Source organism: Podarcis filfolensis (assembly GCF_964270895.1).
Source record: "Podarcis filfolensis genome assembly, chromosome: 2".
Lineage (NCBI taxonomy): Eukaryota > Metazoa > Chordata > Lepidosauria > Squamata > Lacertidae > Podarcis > Podarcis filfolensis.
This window is the reverse complement of record NC_139605.1, coordinates 113,376,155-113,397,990: the sequence shown is the minus strand read 5'-3', so window position 1 is coordinate 113,397,990 and position 21,836 is coordinate 113,376,155. Positions and strand designations below refer to the sequence as shown.

Below are 21,836 nucleotides of genomic sequence, written 5' to 3'. Positions count from 1 at the left end.
GAGCCAACATTTCCTTTCTCTTTGTTCCTGACCTGCAGCTCATGAGCTCACAGCCTAGTTGTCCTTCAAGGTTAAGACTAGGCATTGTTGGTGTGGATCAGATTTAATAACGACCCCTGGGATAAGGACTGTGGGTAGCATAACACACCATTTAATAACTTCCTTGCTCACCGGAACGATTCTCAACATTCAGCAGGGCGTCTCTAAGGTCTAACTTCTGCTATGCCCTAACACAAGTTGGATATGGTAGCAGGTTCCATATCTCAAGATTATATCCCAACCTAGCGAGGCAGGTACTTCCATTACTCAAACCTAAGCAGGCAGACACTGAGTAAGTCACTTAGTGGTCAACTCAAACCCACCACAGCCTGGGGAGCATAGCAAGAACATGTTAATCCTTTGGACAGCACACTCCTGCTTCTTCCATTAGACCTCAGTTCCTTTGTCAATGGTGCAAGAGAGACAATGGATTTATGAAACAACAGAGGGATGGTGAATCGTTTGTGCCAGGGCAATGATATTCTCCCCAGTTTCCTACTGACACCACCTGCCCCTGCTTTTGTTCATAAAAAGGGCAGGGTGGATCTACAAAAACCACTTCGCTGCATTGTTTTCTAGGAAGCAAATCATGCTTCTGGGAAGCTCCTATCCACATGAATCTCACTGCTTTCAGGCTCCCCAACATTTAAAAGGTGACGTCTTTCTAATACAACTTCTCAATCTGTGGGGCAGGGCGCGCCAACTCATTTGTAGATAGGGGAAACTGTGTAGGCCACCATGCAGCAACGATGCACATGCTCTCCCTTCCACCAGGAATTAGGCTTGGGAAAGGTGTTTTTTTTTTTTTTGCCTTTTCTCAAGTTATTGGGGGGAGGGTTTTGATCTTTATGGGGAGCGCAAGTCAGAAGGCAAGAGATAACCTTCCCTCCACAGCTGCAAGCTCCGGGAAGACCACCCTCCTCTTGAAGCCAGTGGAAGGTCTCTTTCAAGCCTAATTTCAGCAAGGGGCAACAGGACCCTATTATGGGTGCTAGGGAAGGTCTCTGTGGGCACATGCACACCAACAGGTGCCACACTGGATATCTATGAGCAAGGGGACCTAAGAGACCAGACCAAATATCCTGACTCATCCTTCTAATGTGCCACCTCTACTGAAAAAGGAGGGGACCTGAAGTTAGGCTGTGTCAACACTCCTGATTGCTGGGCACTTAACTGCATTCCCAGTGCTGGGTTTTTAATCTGAATTCACACAGCATTATCCACAATACATGCGTGTCCTGTACTGTGTTATAAGATACTAGTGTTTGGTGTGTTGTTTCTCAAACCACCCTCACACCAGTGGGAGTCCTTAAGCCTTTCCTAATTAGTCTCTAGCCAAGGTGTGAACACCCTTAGAATGCTGCTATGAAAAGAAAACAGATTCTGCTTGCTACCCCATTCAGCACCTTGGGACGGGAAGAGCTCAATCAACCTTATTTTGGCCAGCAACCTTTTTTTTAACTAGCTGTTTTCCTCCCCTTTCGGGCCAGCATGAGCTGTTAAGATATATTTTTTAAAGCCAAAAGAGCAGCAAGGGAAAGGGGGCCAAGGAATGGACAGGGATAGGCAGAGCTGCCTGAGCTAAGTAAACCCGAATTCAGCAAGCAGAATTATTCAAATTAAGTACATCTGCATGCATTGCTTACTTTGCATGGAGTCCAAATAGAAGCCCAGGAGAGGGAGCAGTAAATTATGGGAGGGAGAGGACTGTAGGGAACAACAATGCCCTACTTTTGGACCACCATCGCTCCCCTAGTTTGGACCTTCCTTGGATGATGCTCACACATTTTCACTCTCTATAACCTCAAGGGCAAGAAATTTGTGTGTATATAGATATCACTTCAAGGCTTTTTATTACAATCAAATGGTGTATAAATTTTTCTTTCTGAATCAATGCTAGTATCTATATCTGTATCCATGGGATGTCCAATTCTTTGCAAACACAGCAAGTTTTTTTGACACACTGCACACACACAATGCTAGTGTGATGGTACCCAATACGATTTTTTTAAAAAGTGAAGAGCCTTTGGAAGAAGGTATTTATTTCCCACGAGAGCCATGATTTGCCATAGCCTGGGTCTACAAACACTTACAGTCCATTTAAAGCAATACCCTCCAACACACATCGTCATGGGAACTGCAGTTTACTACTCACAGTTCCTAACACCATTTACAAACTACGGTTCCCAGGATTCTTTGGGGAGGGGGATACACCATGTACTTTTAAATGCATGGCGTGGAGGCAGCCTCCAGCTGGTAGCCACCCCATGGCTACCCTTCTATATAGCCTTTAATAGAGACATCTCAACATACAATGGTACCTCAGGTTAAGAACTTAATTCGTTCCGGAGATCCGTTCTTAACCTGAAACTGTACTTAACCTGAAGCACCACTTTAGCTAATGGGGCCTCCTGCTGCCGCTGCACAATTTCTGTTCTCATCCTGAAGCAAAGTTCTTAACACAAGATACTATTTCTGGGTTAGCGGCGTCTGTAACCTGAAGCGTATGTAACCTGAAGCGTCTGTAACCCGAGGTACCACTGTACCTCCAAGACAAAGCATCACACCCAGCTTTGCGAAGTAGGTCAGTGCTATCCCCATAGGGCAAGTGCAGAAACAAGAGGCCCACATGACTCACATGGGGAGGCAGGAGGCTGGACAAAATCCAGAAATCCTGATTCCTTACCTAGCCTCTGGAAATGCAATCCCTAGCCAGCGTTCCGCTGACCCGTGGAGAGAAATAAGAAGTCCTGCTGCTCACAGACACTTCCAAGGAGGCGAGTTCACACCCTGGTAAGAAAGGCTCGCTACCTCCTGCTATCGAGCCCTCTGGCCAGGGTATGGGCACTTTATTAGTGCAGAGGGCCTCATCAGGATTTCACAAGCCAAGAGTCACAATTAAAGAAGCATTATTTCCATTCCACATTCTTTTCATCATCTCATTTTTTTTCACATGACAAAGCTACAGCTGTTAGACACTTATTTCAAGAGGAGTTGATTTCAAAACGTGCTCCAGAGAACCCCGCAGTTCTTTGGAAGTGCACCAGACGTTTCTCAATAAGAAGGTCAGCGTTGGCACACAAGGGTCCTTGAATGGCAGCTCACCCACCATTACCAATCTCCTCCTGGAATGTGCAGGGGGAGAACTGTGTTCTGAGGCTCATATGCGGCTACAGCAAAGCAAAAGAGACCTGAATGATGCCCTGTATGAACGGAGATCATACTCTAGGTCAGGAATGGAGAACCTGCAGCCCTCCAGATGCTGTTGGACTCCAACTCCCATCAGCCCCAGCCAGCATGGCCAGCGGTCAGAGATGATGGGCGCTGTAGTCCTGCAACATCTGGAGAGCTGCAGGTTGCCCGGCCCTGCTCCAGTACATGTTTTCAAACATGGTCTTCAGCCACAATGTGTTGACCAAAACATGAGAAAACAAAAATAGGGTTGTTTTTTTCACATTGTGGACGGTTTTTCTGAGCTGCTTTGGAACTGCTGCTGTTGCAGTGTGTGTGTTGCTTTGTGCTGTGTTCTCTGTTTTGTAATAAAAGGCAAAAAACAAACCAACCCCAAAGTGGAGGGGGGGAAACTGGTTTCCAGTGCTTTCAAACCTGGGAGCCACTTTTGACCCAAACAAGCATTTTGGGACACATTCCTTAATTTTATTTTATTTCTTATTGGTGTGGTGGCAGCGCTGCTCATGCCTCATCTCACATCAGCTCAAGACGCAGCAGTGTGTCTCAATTCCAATGCTCTAGAACAGAGATGAGGAACCTGTGGCTCATTGAACATTGGTGGACTTCTAAATCCCACCACCCTTGACTATTGGCAAGGTTAGCCATCCTTGCTCTACAACATTTACCCGAATCCTCTGCATTCTGTATAAGTTTTACTGGACTGAATTCTGGCTGTTTACCATACCTTCTTAATAAATTTGGGCAACTTATTTCTACAACTACGACTGCCACAGTGACTACTACAATTTAGCATGCCGGTGCCTGCAGCCTGCTGCATGTTGCACAGAACACACACACACAAAGTGAAGGAACACTGTCTTCACTCAGAGTTGACACTAAAACTCTGGACACCTAAGAGCAGATTGAACAAAATTGCAGCTTGTGCTCACAGCAAATGATTCAGATGACAAGGGAAAGGAGTCTCCGGGAACACAGGCAAAGAACAACAACAACAGCCACCATAAGAAAGCAAATGGTAACTATCAACCCTTAGCAGAATGGTGGGGAACTTGGTGGCCTTCCACATGTCGTTGAACTACAATTCCCATACTCCGTGATCGTGACCAGTGGTGGCTAGGCTTGGAGGGCCACAGGTTGCACATCCCTGAATCAGAGGGACAGAACTAGAGCAGGGGGAGGCGGGAAGAAAAAAGGCTTGGAAAAGGAGTGCCAGGAGTGGGGGAAGATAAGATCAGAACGGTCATGAGGACTAGAAACAACATTTAAATCAAATAAACTCTAATGAGAACCACACAGAAGTGTATGGGGGCAATATGCAGCCCCTGCTCACTGTTTTCACATCATGTGATCAATCCCTTTAAAAGAAAAGCAGTACCGACACATCTGCAGCCAAGCTGAAGTGACTAGAAAAGGGGCCAGATCAGGCAAAAGACTCAGACAGAAAACCTGGGTTCCAAGATGCACTCAGCCATGAAGCTCATCTGACTACCTTCAGTATCCCTCAGCCTAATCTAGGCTGCTGTGAGGATAACATGGCCAGGAATGCACCAAATATGCTGCCCTGAGCTAAGTGATGTCATAAAGGTAGGAGAAATTGCTCTGTTATGTGAGTTGTTCTCATGGTAGGCCACAGAGTAATAGGCACATCATGAACGGAACGAGATCTGCAGTCAGATCAGCCTTGCAAATGAAGTCCTCAGAAGTTACTAGCCCACCCAGCCAGAGGGTCCTTTACAGCACAAAGTAAAACAAGACAAGACAAACCCAACACCTGTAATGTTTCCCTGCATGGATCGCCTAGACTCAGTTTGCTACTCATCACAGGCAACCAGTCAAGGAGCTGTTTACAAACCTGAATTTAATTGCACCTCTTTAACGGTTTATTTTTGGACAAATGTTCTGGCTAATGACTAAGGTCAAGGAAGTGTTCCATTCCACAGAACCAAAAGCAACCGCAGTCGGGATTCAAGAAGAGTCCATCTTTGCTAAGATATCTCATTGCTGGGTCTTGGAAGTGAGCCCAAATCCAGTTCCTTAGAGACGGGAAGACATTACTAGCCCATCTCCAGTCCAAGGTGAATTCTTGCCCATTTTTGCTCCGAGCTAATAAGCAGGGAGAAGGTGGTCTCATTTTATGACCAAGGAGACACCTGATGGGAAGGGGAATCAGTTTTTCTTTCCACACAGTCTGCACAGCCTGGAGAATCTAGACCTTGCTCTTCTTGAACAATACGTCAATTTAGCTGCATACCTGTCACCCTTTCCTCCATGTTTACAGTAGGGAGAATAGTCCCACCCTGCCTCAAACAGCAGAAGATGCCCAGGTGCACTGCAAGGTTGGGAGGAAGAAGAGGAGAGATATAATGGGAAATGAAGCTGAGTGATGGAGCAATCCCCAAATTTTCCTTTAGGGGGTGCTCACTTAAAAGAGCCAAACTGTACCTGGGTTCCATTTTCCCACTAAAAGCTTCACATACATAGGTTAATATGTAAATCTACAAGAACAGCCCAAGAGAGAGAGAGTGGGAGAGATTTCAAGGTAACATACAGACAACCTGACGCCTATTTTTGGAATCCTATAAGGTCACCATGTACTTGACTGAGGGTCACACATCTGGGCCTTGGAATGAGCTCCATTGCTATGCTGGCGCCTAGAGAAGCTCACCAAGGTAACAAGAGTCCTTGCCTACTCAATAGATCAAGAACAGGGACAGAGACAGAGACATGTTAGTCACGGCCATCGCCAGTCCAGCCCAAGCCAAGAGGCAACACGAGGTGGGCTCTTTGAACACACAACAAGTTGTTGTACACAGAACAAATATGAGGGAGAGACTGTGGTTTAGGGCAACAGCTACAGATGGATGGATGTGTGGATGTCAACAGAGGTCTCTGTATGGGAGGAAAATTGAGGAATCGAAAAGGAAATGAATGGACAGGACGTTTTGTGATATGGCAGCTACAGGATGGATTTATGGATGTTGAAAGAAGGCTTCCTTGCTCTGTTCCTGGCATAAACCAGGAATCGGTCAAGGAACAACTGTGGGATCCATAGCTGTCAACCTTCCCTTTTTTTGCAGGAAATTCCCTTATTCCAGCGTCGTTTCCAGCTGCTTCCCGCTGCTCTCCTGGATTGTTAGGTATCCCGTAGACTGTCCCCAGGACAGGTGAGGCTGCTGATCCCTTATTTCCAAATCTGAAAGTTGACAGCTATGGTAGGATCTGAACCATGTCCCCCCCCCCCCCGCAATAGTTAATTAATGAATTAATTGAATGGCAATGGGTGCCAAGATGGCGGCACTGCTTACCTGGGAAGGCCATGCACCCAACACAGAACTGAGCACTGGTAAGTCACGTGGCTATTATTTTGGGGGGGAGGGGGGTATTATCCAAAGCACCCCGGAACTTCACAAAGAAGGCAGCCTGCGATCAGCCCCGTCTTCCTCTGATGGCTCAGACGTCTGGAGACCCATCGCCCTTCCGCTCCACCCACTGCCCGGCTTTCCCCGCCAAAACAGAGCTGGAACCTTCTTCCCTCAGAAGAATCTCCTGCCCTTCTTGTTGGGAAGCAGCTCTCCCTCAGGAGCGCCGGGGGCAGCCGAAGGCAAGGCGGCTCGGCGCCCCCCGCTTCCGCCTGCCTCCCCGCGCCATATGCTGGTGTTATGTACTGAGTTGAATAGGATCCAAACTTTCACAGCGCAGAACGCCATCAGACTGGACCGCCTTCACCCCGATAGAGCTCAGACCAAACAGCCCCATCACAGCCAGCATCCTTGGAACACGAGCCAGAACCTGAACCCCGGACCAGGGAACACCCCAGGCCGCAACGCACACGTAGGCCGCCGGCGTACCTTGAGGACTATGAATGCGACCTCCCGGGCAGGACTGGAACTTAGAGGGGAGGGGTGTTATGTACTGAGTTGAATAGGATCCAAACTGCAGCAGTCTGATTGGTCCTAGAACAATAGGATTCAGAATGCAGCAGTCTGATTGGTCCTAGAACAATGCAGCAGTATGATTGGTTGGCAGGAACCACCCAATCATGCTCCAGATAGAAGTGAATCCACAACCTGATTGGCTTACAGTAGAATTCCGGAATTAGCCAATCATGTGCAGCCCATTGTGTAAATAATGTATATAAAGCAGATGCTTTGAGTGGACTTTCATTCATTCCTCCTCACCACTATGAGCTGAATAAAGAGCATGAAATCACTTTGCGACTCTGAGTATATTTCACTGGCGACGAAGGTGGGATCCCGCTGAGCTGACTGCCACACACAGCACCGCAGCACCGCCACCTGCCGCACCGCTGCCTCGCACCGTGTATCCAGGCTTCAGCTCCGGGACACAAGGAACTCAGAATGGCAACCGACAGCAGCTTCTCGCCGTTCAACCCAGCATCTGGAGACTGGGAAGCGTACGCCTCCCGTTTCACCTTCCTCCTAGAAGCCAAAGGGGTCACCGATGAAGAAGACGCCAAGAAGAGGGCGATATTCTTCAGCGTCTGCGGAGAGGAGACGTTTGAAATCGCCCGGGCTCTCCTTGCACCTGAAGACGTCGCTACTGTTCCATACAAAACAATAATGGAACAGCTGAAGGGGCACTTTTCGCCACAGCCCTCAGTGGTGGCTCGTCGAAATGCCTTCTACGCAAAGCGGCAAGCCCCTGGGGAAACCATAACTGGGTTTGTGACCTCTCTCCGCCAAGCCACCCGGTTCTGCAACTTCTCAGAGCTGGAGAACATGCTTCGTGACCGCCTCGTCGGTGGCCTGAAGGATGAGAAGCTGCAACGACGCCTCTACGCTAAGAAGAACCTAACGTTCCAGGTCGCTCTGGAGGAGGCCCTGGCAACGGAAGCTGCCGAGAGGTCGACGCAAGAGGCATGGCCGAGCCAGCCGTCCCAACCGAGGGTCCACCACGAAGACCTCACCGACGACTCAGGATCCAACAGGGAGGAGGTGCACCGAGTACTGCAGCGCACTCAAGCAGCCCACATACCACAGCTGCCTCGACGAGAAGGAGGGAACTGCGCAAGCTGTGGAGAAAGTCACAAGAGGAGGACCTGCCATTTCCTCAACGCAGAGTGCAGGCAGTGCAGAAAATTAGGACACATCGCCTGGGTGTGTCGGGCTCGGCCCACCCGACGCCAGGCATCAGATGACCAATCCAAGAGCCCCAGGTCCCGGGGCCCAACGCACCAAGGCAACTCGACAGAGCTCACAGACTTCCAGGTATACCAGTTGCCCCACCCCAACGTAGAGAAAATTTATGTAGAGGTACAGATAGAGGGGGCCCCATGCCGCATGGAGCTTGACACGGGTTCAACTCTATCCATAATCTCGGCAAGGACCTTAAGGAAACTGTGTCCTACTGGGGGTCCCAAGCTCAGGCCGGCCCCATTCACCCTCCGGGACTTCCAGAAACGTAAGGTCCCCACAATGGGGGTGGGGACCTTCAGGGTGCAATACCGAGGGCGGACGCGGCAACTGGACTTGCTTGTGGTCAAGGGCCCCTACATTAGCTTACTGGGATTGGCATGGTTTGGACCACTGGGGCTAGCCGTCACCGGGGTGAACCACACCAGCTTACAAGTGGACGTGGACGCCATATGCAAGGAATTTCCGGGGGTTTTCGATGGGAAATTGGGACAGTATACGGGCCCCCCCATTGCTCTACAGCTTGACCCCGCAGTACGACCGGTCAGGCTCAAGGCCCGCCGGGTCCCGTTCGCCCTGAAACCCCGTATAGACGAGGAATTGGACCGACTCGTGGAGCAAGGAGTGCTGGAGCCGGTGCCTAATGCCCCCTGGGAAACCCCAATTGTCACACCCATCAAGCCTAATGGTTCGGTCCGCATCTGTGCAGACTACAAATGTACCATAAACAAGGCCCTCACGGCCCATGCATACCCAGTGCCAGTGGTCAGCCATGTCCTTGCCACCCTGGCTGGGTCGAAAATTTTTGGCAAGCTGGACTTGGCCCAAGCATATCAACAGCTGCCAGTAGATGAGGCCACAGGAGAGGCACAGACGATTGTGACGCACAGAGGAGCGTTCAGGGTAAAGCGGCTGCAATTCGGTGTCAGCGTGTCACCAGGCATATTCCAGAATCTAATGGACTCTCTACTTAAAGGGATTCCTGGTGTCACCCCCTTCTTCGATGATGTGTTGATTGCCGGGCCCACACCAGAGGAGTTTGAGGACCGCCTCCGCACCGTTCTGCACCGTTTCCAGACGGCGGATCTCAAGGTGAAGCGGGAAAAATGTCTACTAGGAGTGCCGCAGGTGGACTTTCTGGGATATATGGTGGACGCAGAAGGGGTCCACCCGACTGGGGACAAGGTACGGGCCATTTGTGATGCCCCAGCGCCCAAGAACAAGACTGAACTTCAGGCCTTCTTGGGACTATTGAACTTTTACCATTCCTTCCTTCCCCACAAGGCGGCGGTAGCGGAGCCCCTACACAGACTCCTGGACAAGCGGGCCCCTTGGGTGTGGGGCCAGCGCCAGGAGGCCGCATTCCAGGCAGTCAAGGACTTGCTTGTCTCAAACTCGGTCTTGGCACACTTCGACGAGAGGCTGCCGGTGGTGCTAGCATGCGACGCCTCGCCCTATGGCATTGGCGCTGTCGTGGGACACCAACTCCCGGATGGAAGAGAGGTACCAGTGGCATACTTTTCCCAGATACTCAACGCAACCGAGCGGAACTACTCGCAAATCGACAAGGAGGGTCTGGCAATCGTGAAAGGAGTAAAAAAATTCCATGATTTCTTGTACGGGCGGCCCTTCACCGTGGTGACTGACCACAAGCCGTTGCTTGGCTTGTTTGCCCCCGAAAAGCAGACCCCCCAAGTGCTGTCTCCTCGCGTCCTCAGGTGGTCAATTTTCCTTGCCAGCTACCAATATGCACTGATTCACCGCCCTGGGAAGGCGATGGGCCATGCGGACGCCCTCAGCAGGCTACCACTACCGGAAACAGGCCCCGACCCAGCACCTGCACAAGAGGTTATGAGCCTGGAGCTGCTTCCCAACCGCCCCATTCAGACACAAGAAGTTGCACACCATTCCAAGAAAGATAGGGTCATCTCCCGGGTCCTGGACTGGGTGTGGAGGGGATGGCCCAGCAGCAGCCCCGGGCCAGAATTCGCCGGCTACACAACCCGCAAACATGAACTGTCGGCCCACAAGGGGTGCCTCTTATGGGGAAGCAGGGTCGTTGTTCCCCAGCCCTCCGCAAAAGGGTCCTCACAGCCCTACACAAGACACACCCAGGGGTAGTAAGAATGAAGGCCCTTGCCAGGAGTTATGTATGGTGGCCGGGGATCGACGGAGAGATAGAGGCCTGGGTCAAACACTGCCAGGCCTGCCAAGAATCCCACCCAGATCCCCCAAGGGCCCCAGTCCAGTCCTGGGAGTCCGCCCGAGCACCATGGTCACGCCTGCATGTGGACTTCGCTGGCCCCTTTCAGGGGAAAACATTCTTCATAGTGGTGGACTCCTACACCAAATGGCTGGAAGTTGCACTGGTACCATCCACTTCTACGTCCGCAGCCATCCGAGTACTACGCAGGCTGTTTGCAACCCACGGGCTCCCTGACACTCTCGTCTCAGACAACGGGACTGCATTTACGTCAGGAGAATTCCAAACCTTCACAGCGCAGAACGCCATCCGCCACATCCGTTCGGCGCCATTCCACCCTGCCACCAATGGCCAAGCAGAAAGCATGGTACAGACCACCAAGGACACCCTTTGCCGCATGACGCAAGGGGATTGGGAGTACCGCCTTGCCACATTCCTTCTAGCACAGCACAGCACCCCCAGCTCAACGACTGGCCGGAGCCCCGCTGAACTACTAATGGGTCGGCGCCTTGCAATCAGATTGGACCGCCTTCACCCCGATAGAGCTCAGGATGAGGTAGTGGTGGGGGAAGGCAGGAACCCCCGGACCTTCGAGGCCCAGGACCCAGTGTACGCAAAGAATTTTGGGGCAGGCCCTGCATGGGTACCCGCCACAGTCACCAGGGTCACTGGCCCCGTGTCGTATGAGGTGCTAACAGATGGGGGGCAATGCTGGCGCCGCCACTGCGACCAGATATGGCGATGATTCCCGGGAGAAAACCAGGAGGAGGAGGACAGGTCAGAGGAGTCCCAAGGGAACAGTGGGGCAGTGAGGCCCATAGAGCAGCAGGGGCAAGCAGGAGAGGCAGAATCAGTAAATACAGAGAGGACCCGTGAGGCCGAAAGGACACCGGAACCAGAACCACGACTGAGCGAGCCGGTTGCGCCAGACCAAACAGCCCCATCACAGCCAGCATCCTTGGAACACGAGCCAGAACCTGAACCCCAGACCAGGGAACACCCCAGGCCGCAACGCACACGTAGGCCGCCGGCATACCTTGAGGACTATGAATGTGACCTTCCGGGCAGGACTGGAACTTAGAGGGGAGGGGTGTTATGTACTGAGTTGAATAGGATCCAAACTGCAGCAGTCTGATTGGTCCTAGAACAATAGGATCCAAAAGGCAGCAGTCTGATTGGTCCTAGAACAATAGGATTCAGAATGCAGCAGTCTGATTGGTCCTAGAACAATGCAGCAGTATGATTGGTTGGAAGGAACCACCCAATCATGCTCCAGATAGAAGTGAATCCACAACCTGATTGGCTTACAGTAGAATTCCGGAATTAGCCAATCATGTGCAGCCCATTGTGTAAATAATGTATATAAAGCAGATACTTTGAGGGGACTTTCATTCATTCCTCCTCACCACTATGAGCTGAATAAAGAGCATGAAATCACTTTGCGACTCTGAGTATATTTCAGCTGGCCAGCCTCAGACGACGCGGGTTCGAGCAGCAGCAGAGATGCTCAAGGAGCAGGGGAGCAGGAAGGAGGCAGGTTCAAAAGAGCAACGGCGCCTCTCCGTCGGCGCGCGCAAAAACCCAGCCCGGGGTTTGCCCAGCCTGCGCCCTCTTGACACAGCTGTGTCCGTGGCTGAGGGCGCCTTCTCACGATCAGAGGTCAGGAGCACAACACCCCAGGAGAAGACATCCCTCGAAGCCCTAAGCGGGATCACAGGAGAGCGACCACTGAAGGCCACCAAGTGGAGCCAGCTCACGCGCGCAGAGATGCCCTTGCACGCACTCCGCCCCGCTCACACGTGCACCGGCCCCAATGCCACACTCCACTCCATTCGGGCGCTCGGCAGTCGCTTGCCTCGCACGTGGGGCCGCCGAGCAGTCGCCAAGGTCTGTCGGCTCATGAGACACCCGCTCTCCTCTCCCTCCCTCCATACACACGTGCGCGCGCTCCAACAGCCCGATCCCCCCCACCCACAGCGCCACGCGAAAAGTTCCTTTCGAACAGCAGACTTCAAGGCCTCGGGAAGTCAAAAAGAAAAAAGTCAGCAGATACGTGTCCACCACCCCACTGCCCCCCCCCCCGCGCCACAAAAAGCCGGCGCAGTGGCGAGGAAAGTAAATCCAGATGCAGAACTCGCCATCTGACCTCTCACGCCTTCTGTCCAGGCCCCGCGTGCTGCCCGCGTGCTCACCTGGTCGTCTGAGTGGGCTCGACACGCAAGAGACAACACCTGGAGCCGGGGGAACTTTCCACGTCCCGTCTCTCTCTCCCTGCTGTTCCTGAGCGAGTGTGAGCCTCCCTCTCGCTGAGAATCACTCCCTCTCTCTTTTCTTTTCTTTTTTTTTAACGTTCACTAAGAAATCATTATACTCGGCTATTCATAACCCCAGCAGATCATGTGACACAGCCCTGAAAATATACAGCACATTTTTTCAAAAACCACAGAATGACTTCAGGCGAAGACACGGAAAATATTTTCTCTCTCCTCCTCCTCTCGCTGCTGCTGCTGCTGCTGCTGCTGCCGCTCCCCCCTGCGCCCAGGCGTCTGTCAACTTGTCAAAAGGACTTGACATCAGGACTGTGTCGGTGGCGCAGAGCGGAGTGCTTTCTTCCATCAAGAGAGGGGGGAAAGGATGCATTCTGAGTCTGGACCTCACCTACAGAGGGACAGACAGACAGACACACTTGTTTTCCTTGTGATTTTTTTTTTAATATAAAAAAACCAGGAAGGAGAGACCAATCCGCCAACTCTGGATTAGCACTTCTGCTGCCACAACCATAAACTAGTGCTCTGCGTTTAGGAGAGAGTTTGGGGCCATTTCAGAGTCTCCAAGGCATGAACCTTACCAGGTGCAGTTTTTAAACTGCGTGGCAGGGAAAGATGACATCCCTCTGAAGTTTAGCAGAAGTTTCTCTGAGAAAATCAGAAACGAGTGCTTGCTGCCTGCTAGTGATCTCTCTCTCTGTCTGTCTTGCAAACCTATATGTGCATCTACTGAGAGGGGTCAGCAAATGTTTTCATCAGGGGGCCGGTCCACTGTCCCTCAGACCTTGTGGGGGGCCAGACTATATTTGGGGGGGAATGAACGAATTCCTATGCCCCACAAATAACCCAGAGATGCATTTTAAATAAAAGCACACATTCTACTCATGTAAAAACACCAGGCAGGCCCCACAAATAACCCAGAGGTGCATTTTAAATAAAAGGGCACATTCTACTCATGTAAAAACATGCTGATTCCCGGACCGTCCGCTGGCCGGGTTTAGAAGGCGATTGGGTTGGATCTGGCCTTAGTTTGCTTACCCATGGAGGAATGTCAAGGGTCTGAGTGTGGTCCAGGAGACCTGAGCCCCAGGTCTTTTGCACAAGGGCTGTGTACACACCATACACTGAAAGCACATTTCACACACAGCCCAAATAAGCCTGGGAACTGTATCTTATCCCCAACAGAGCTAAGATTCCCAGCACCTTAAACTGTGGTTCCCAAGAGTTGAGAATCACCTCTCACTCTCTCATTCCCCCTATCTCACTCAGATGTGCTGTTAGTAAGCAGTCCAGGTCCAAGTTCTTCTGCCCCTTTCCCTCCCTTTTCTTTTCTTTTCTTTTTTTTTTTTGAGAAATATTTATTAAGATTTTACAAAAACAAATATACAAAAACACATAATAAAAGAAACAAAAAAATAAGAATAAACACACAGAAAAAATAAGAAAAATTAAAAACAATTCTTTTTCATAACTTAAAACTCATTTGCTTGTTTCTTTGACTTCCTCACACCTCCCCTTCTTGCATTCCCATTTAAATAATCAAATCAGCAAATCCTTACCCTCTTTCATTTATCTTATCTCTATAACTTAACATTTTATAACTCAGTATTTTCATCCATTATCAATTCATTTTTGCATATGCTTATTAACTTTGTTGCTAATACCACTTATTTCCAATCCAACATCATTTTAATTATGTTTTTACCTATTTATACCCTTTTTCCATATTCTTAAAGCATTACAGCTGGAAACCACTTAATTTCTATCCAACATCATTCTAACATTCATTAATTTTGCAGTATTTCTGTAAATAGTCTTTAAATTTCTTCCAATCCTCTTCCACCGACTCTTCTCCCTGGTCTCAGATTCTGCCAGTCATTTCTGCCAATCCCATATAGTCCATCACCTTCATCTGCCATTCTTCCAGGGTGGGTAAGTCTTGTGTCTTCCAATACTTTGCAATAAGTATTCTTGTTGCTGTTGTAGCGTACATAAAAAAAGTTCTATCCTTCTTTGGCACCAGTTGGCCAACAATGCCCAGAAGGAAGGCCTCTGGTTTCTTCAGGAAGGTATATTTAAATACCCTTTCCCTCCCTTTTCAAAAAGACTTGCTTACAGGGAAGCTGGGCCCACAGCAGTGCTGGTGAGGAATCTATACATATAAATTAGCATATGCACATGGACCTGTGCCCAGAGTCCTTGTAGCTAGCAGTGCTGTCTGTCCCGGCAAGACTGCTTTATGATCCAATGGCAGTTTGCATGGGTTGATGGTAAAGTATAAGAACATAAGCAACTTGCTCCGGCAGTGGCCAATCTGGATGTCCATGCAAAGCCTGCAGGAAGAACCTGAGCTCAAAAACACTCTTCCCACCTGTGATTCCCAGCAAGTCGGAAGAGGTCTAGTCAGTGACCTGGGTGAAATGGGTGTGTGCTGTAGAACGTATCCCAGAAGACTCTGCAATCCCTGGCAGCCTCTCAGGGCTTCCTTAGTTTGCAAGCCAATGTGGAAATGGTTAAAATATAGGAAGCTGTCTTGCAGATTGTGGCTCCCATCCTATTTAGCTCAACGGCTGGGGCTCTCCCACATTCCAGACCGGGGAACTTGGGACCATAGATATCACAGAATCGTAGAGTTGGAAGAGACCCTAAGGACCATCTAGTGCCCCTGCAATGCAGGAATATGCAGCTGTCCCAGATGGGGATCAAACCTGCAACCTTGGTGTTATAGCCACGATGCTCTAGCCAACTGAGCTATCCTTTTACAAGCTGTTCAAGCCCTTCCCTCAAGGTAGAGAGTTTGGAAACTACTGTGCCACATCAACTGTACATCAAGTTGAAGGCCAAGCAACCCGACATTATGTTTGCCAGGATGGCTATTATTTATGTCATCCACCACTTGCACGGTGCAATTTGCCAGGAATCACCAACGCCACAAAGCCTCCGCTCCTCGCCACCTTTGCCTCTGTGCTAAACTCACACCAACTTTTGGGGCAGGAGAAACATGCTAAATTCTGACCATGACAGATAAAGAGTTTAAGTCAGGGGTCAGCAAACCTTTTCAGCAGTCCACTGTCCCTCAGACCTTGTGGGGGGCCGGACTATATTTTTTGGGGGGGAAATGAACGAATTCCTATGCCCCACAAATAACCCAGAGATGCATTTTAAATAAAAGCACACATTCTGCTCATGTAAAAACACCAGGCAGGCCCCACAAATAACCCAGAGATGCATTTTAAACAAAAGCACACATTCTGCTCATGTAAAAACACGCTGATTCCCAGACCGTCTGCGGGCCGGATTGAGAAGGCGATTGGGCCGGATCCGGCCCCCGGGCCTTAGTTTGCCTACCCATGATTTAAGCAGCCATCTGTTGGTCCTGGCAAGGGAGAATGCAAGCCTCTTCTCTCTGTGAACAACACAGCCTCCAATCATGACTAGATATGATTTGAGAGACTACAGTTGGGGGTTAATGCCCCGTATTCTCATCAACTCATAAGCACCGGTGACTCTTTTGGCCTCACTTGCATAAAGAGAAGAGTGACTAGTGGGTTGCCACAGGGTTCTGTCTTGGGCCCGGTCTTATTCAACATCTTTATCAACGACTTGGATGATGGACTCAAGGGCATCCTGATCAAATTTGCAGATGACACCAAACTGGGAGGGGTGGCTAACACCCCAGAGGACAGGATCACACTTCAAAACGACCTTGACAGATTAGAGAACTGGGCCAAAACAAACAAGATGAATTTTAACAGGGAGAAATGTAAAGTATTGCACTTGGGCAAAAGAAATGAGAGGCACAAATACAAGATGGGTGACACCTGGCTTGAGAGCAGTACATGTGAAAAGGATCTAGGAGTCTTGGTTGACCACAAACTTGTGCCAACAGTGTGACGCAGCAGCTAAAAAAGCCAATGCAATTCTGGGCTGCATCAATAGGAGTATAGCATCTAGATCAAGGGAAGTAATAGTGCCACTGTATTCTGCTCTGGTCAGACCTCACCTGGAGTACTGTGTCCAGTTCTGGACACCACAGTTCAAGAAGGACACTGACAAACTGGAACGTGTCCAGAGGAGGGCAACCAAAATGGTCAAAGGCCTGGAAACGATGCCTTATGAGGAACGGCTAAGGGAGCTGGGCATGTTTAGCCTGGAGAAGAGGAGGTTAAGGGGTGATATGATAGCCATGTTCAAATATATAAAAGGATGTCACATAGAGGAGGGAGAAAGGTTGTTTTCTGCTGCTCCAGAGAAGCGGACACGGAGCAATGGATCCAAACTACAAGAAAGAAGATTCCACCTAAACATTAGGAAGAACTTCCTGACAGTAAGAGCTGTTCGACAGTGGAATTTGCTGCCAAGGAGTGTGGTGGAGTCTCCTTCTTTGGAGGTCTTTAAGCAGAGGCTTGACAACCATATGTCAGGAGTGCTCTGATGGTGTTTCCTGCTTGGCAGGGGGTTGGACTCGATGGCCCTTGTGGTCTCTTCCAACTCTATGATTCTATGATTCTATGAGAGAAACAGGCTATGTGCACATTAGTGGCTTAAAACTCAGTGAGGTATTGAGGTTGTCCCCTCCACCCCCCACCCGCCGTGTTTCAAGTCACATTTGCCAGTTGTTGTGCACACCAAAGAGGGGACAAGGATGTCTTCACCCAATGTGCTTTACCTGTCTGGTGTTCTCACCCCTGCAACCTCCCCCAAACTCCTATTTGCAAAGCTGGCTTGACAGTAGTACTTCTCAAGAAACAGCAGGATAGCTCTGCATTGTGGGTAACACCACATGTACACAGATTCAAAGCCAGCCATGGGGCCAGAGTAAACGGTAATACATACACACCCTAAGAAATCAACCTGGACGAAGAAAAGTAAGTGTGCCACTGCTACTTACTTACAACGTTTTTTAAAATTACTTTGCAATTGTTTCTACCCTATATTACCCAAAACACAAAGCACGAGCCACAACCCTGTGAGCTAGGGGTCCAGGTGGTTCTGGACTTGAACTTTCGGACTCAGTGTTGCTCAACCCAAGGTTCAATGTAGGGCCGGGGTGTGGAACCTATTTAAACCCGAGGGCCACATTCTCTTCTGGGCAACTGTCCAGGGGCACATGCCTGTGGTGGGCGGAGCCAGAAGCAAAAGTGGGCGGAGCAACAAATGTTGCTGTCTCTCTCTCTCTTCTCCGCACAGGCAAACAAAAGGCATCACCAGAGTTCAATGACAAATTCCACCTGGGCAAAGGCACTCAAGGAGGGTGCAGAAGGAAACGTGCTGTGGCCTGGAAAGACTCCTGAAGGGCCAGAAAAAAGGAGCTGTTTTGGCCCTGAGGATCTGAGGCTCCTCACCCCTGACATGGGAAGAGTAGAGGGCGCAGCTGCCTTCAGCTGGTGGCTGGATGTGAGAACAGAGGCAGCCTCCAACCTGACCCGATGGGCTTGAGCAATCCTGGCTGAACTGGTTGCCTCTCCCCCACCCCCAAATAGCTTATCAGCTAGAGAGAGTGAGTGCCTGTTCCAACAAGAAGACTCTCCTGTCACCAGTGTGTTCTCTGTGCATTGCTGTTCGATTTCCTAAGCTCTCCGCTGTTTACTTCCCAAAGATTCCAATCTAGCTCTTGGATCTTAGCTGGGCTACTGGTTCACCCCTTTTTGATCTCTGTGTTGCTCGCAATGACTGCCTGACTTCGACCCTTTGCAAAGCAGCTGGCCTTGGTTGCTGTGCTACCAGTCTGGCCATGATATTCTTCCTGGCTTTCATCCTATCAAGCCTGCTCATGCTAGGTTTCTGCTACTCTCATTCTGCAAACAGGAGAAGTTTGGGCAGATTGTCCCACTGAAGCAATCCCACAAGTACTTCAGCATATGCTTCAGCACAATGCAAAGGTAAAGGGACCCCTGACCATTAGGTCCAGTCGTGGCCGACTCTGGGGTTGCGGTGCTCATGTCGCTTTACTGGCTGAGGGAGCCGGTGTACAGCTTCCGGGTCACGTGGCCAGCATGACTAAGCCACTTCTGGCGAACCAGAGCAGCGCACAGAAATGCCATTTACCTTCCTGCCGGAGCGGTACCTATTTATCTACTTGCACTTTGACTTGCTTTCGAACTGCTAGGTTGGCAGGAGCAGGGACTGAGCAGTGGGAGCTCACCCCGTCATGGGGATTCAAACCGCCGACCTTCTGATCGGCAAGTCCTAGGCTCTGTGGTAGGCCCATTCAAACCACATTTTCTGTGTTAGTCCGATCGTGTGAACTGGAGCCCAGAGGGAAGAACTTCTGGTACTGTGCCCGCTGGCCACTTCTCAAATCTCAAAATGGCCCCTGGAATGTCATGTTGGATAAAAAAAAAGTCCAAGAAGAAAGGGAGGCAAGGAGAAGTTCTGGTTGCTGCTGAATGTCTCCAAGGTGGGAGTCCAGAGTGCCCACCCTGCCTGCCTCTTTGTCCCCATATGACTCCAACACAGCAGGATTAAAGAGACCAAACCATGACCATAACAGGCACATGAAATGTTTCAGTCCCAGGCCGTGACAGAACCGTGAAGTTCAGGCCAATTTACTGTGAAAACAAAAATATGCTCTAGTTTGAGCAGGCAACAGAGCTTGTCTTCTCTCTGTGGGATGCTCAAGTAATCTGATGTTACAGAACTTCAGGTCCCTTCCCAAGCCTAGAGGCTGGACTGCAGGGAGAGCTTCCTGGTTTCCTCATTTCTGTGGGAGACACTCCCTCTCAACCCACGAACTTTCCATTGGGCCATCTCCCAACCATCTATAGCTGCCAGAAGAGCTACATTATGCCTCAGATTGCTTATCACCAGCTCTGTGAAGGGTTGAAGAAGAGCCGGACTGTGGGCTTATCCACACATACCTTTCATCTGCTCACTCCAGGCATAGGTCTGCACTTTAAAGCTCCACGTCCAAGCATTCCCACCCCTCCTGGAGCTTTCTCCATGAAAACCTGCTCTTTGGCGCTCAAATGGAGCAAAAGGGTTTTCTGTGGATTGCCATTTGCTCCGATTCAACTTTAAAGAGCAGGGTTTTATGGGGGGAACTCCAGAGCAAAAAAAAGGGGGGTAGGTCCTTGGACACATAGCTTTAAAGAGCAGACCATGCCTGGAAAAAGCAGGGAAAATGTGTGGAGAAGCCCCATGTCTCACAATTCCTTCGCCTTCTAAAGCCAGCCTGAAGTGTACTAGCACAACATCTCCATGCAAGCAGAAATGCAAGTATGCAAGGCAGGTTCAACACGAAAGTCTTCAAAGGGGTTGTTTGCGGGGTGAGGGGAGACAAATGCAAAAGTGTTTGATCCTTTTCAGTACAGGCACACACAATAGCATGCACTGCAGTTCAGTGAATTGCTTAGTGTTAATATATCTGTGCTAGATTATGTGTGCAAGAGCATTACTCTCTTTGCACAGCCACTGCAGGTACATGTCTTGTTGCAAGCAGGTTGTACTGGGCGCGCTTCTGTGCAATGCTATGGGTCACTGGGTACAACCTGCATCTTTTTGCGTCTCCTTGCCATGTGTGCACATCAATGGCACTGGGTGTATGTGGTGACCGTAGACTTGTTGTATGTCAGCAACCAGTTTGTTGTTATGTCAGCAATTAAATTGGCCACCAGCCCAATCTGGAGCAGAGGACAATGACTAGGGACCATCCCCTTACTTTGAATCAGGAGCTCTGGCAGTTTGCAGGGCCTCAGCCACCCTGCTCAGCGTGAAGCATCATGTCTTTAAAAAAAAAAAAAAAAGAACTCAGCAACTTCAGCAAAATCTGGGCTACTGTTTTAAAAACAAAACAGCAAGCTTCTAGACCTCTTCAATCCACAGGAAAACCCTGGAAAATGTGCAAGCACCATTTCTTGTTTGACATACATGCCACATTTATTTTATCCCAGCCTTTCAACAAGTTGCTCAGAGAAGCATCCAAATTTTGTCTCACAACTCCCCTTTGGGGGGAGAATGGGCTGATTGATAGAGAGCTGCTTAAGGTCACCCACAAAGTTTCACGGCTGAGCAGGGATATGAATTTGGTGTCCCATGTCCATGCCCAACACTCATACACTGAAACGGGACGCCCATGCAAAGTTGTCTTAGAACTGTGTTGCACCTATAGAAATGCATTGCACCTATAGAAAATAGCCCGCCTGGGATTCCAAGGTCAAAATTAGTCACTGAACAGGATGCCACAGAGTCCATCTCCATGTTGCTATTGCTTTAGCACAGAGAATAGGCTCCCAAAGTATGTCTCCTGATCGTGGGAAGCAAGGGCAGGAGAGAAGGAGTGATGTCTCGCCCAGGAAAAAAGGAGGAAAGAATGAATTCAATGTAGGTTTCATAGACTCACAGGACTACAAGGGACCAGGAGTTGGTCAGGTCGAATTGGACACACAAACACAGGTTGAATTATCTACATTGCAGCCACTCACATGATTAAACAGCAGAATTAAAACTAGTGTGCAAAGTTTTGATGTCCACTGACTACCACATGAGGAGAAAGCTGGGGTGGACTCGTATACTCTGGGGTCCTCTCTGCCCCACATAACAGCTGTTATGGGTTCTCCTTGCCCCTCTCCCTCTGCTCCATCCCTTAGACATCATTTCAACTGGAAGTGAAGCCTGAGGTCCAAGCCACGCATTGCAAAGAACCAGCCCACAACTCCCTCATAATACTTAAAGATGTGTGACGTGATGTCGATTTTCCCCCTTCCCCTACCCCACTTCTCTGGCTGCCATTTGGAGAGGGGGGCAGGGAACTGGCAAGTGAAAATGACATCATGTCATGTGCCTTTGAGCATTGCCAGAGTTTGGGGAGGGGAGGAAGAAAAACATGTTCACTGTAACATGTAGATTGAGCTTACAACAGGTTGCCAGACTGTAAACCGGAGAAGGAGCGTTCTTGCCCCAGTCTGGGTCTGCTCCTGCTCATTCTTCTGCCTGAAATAATGAGCATTTTGGGAGCGCTTGACCATTGAACAATATGCTCAG

The 21,836-nt window shown here is 49.8% G+C and overlaps 1 protein-coding gene across 1 annotated transcript in view; it reads right to left on the bottom strand.

The window, feature by feature from the left end:
* RARG (retinoic acid receptor gamma) overlaps positions 1–13,101 on the bottom strand; it is a 130,816-nt gene extending 117,715 nt beyond the window's left edge. The window contains exon 1 of the mRNA XM_083599402.1: positions 12,780–13,101. The gene's annotated coding sequence lies outside the window, so the exon portion shown is untranslated. The remainder of the gene's footprint in view (positions 1–12,779) is intronic.
* Positions 13,102–21,836: the final 8,735 nt, after the last annotated feature.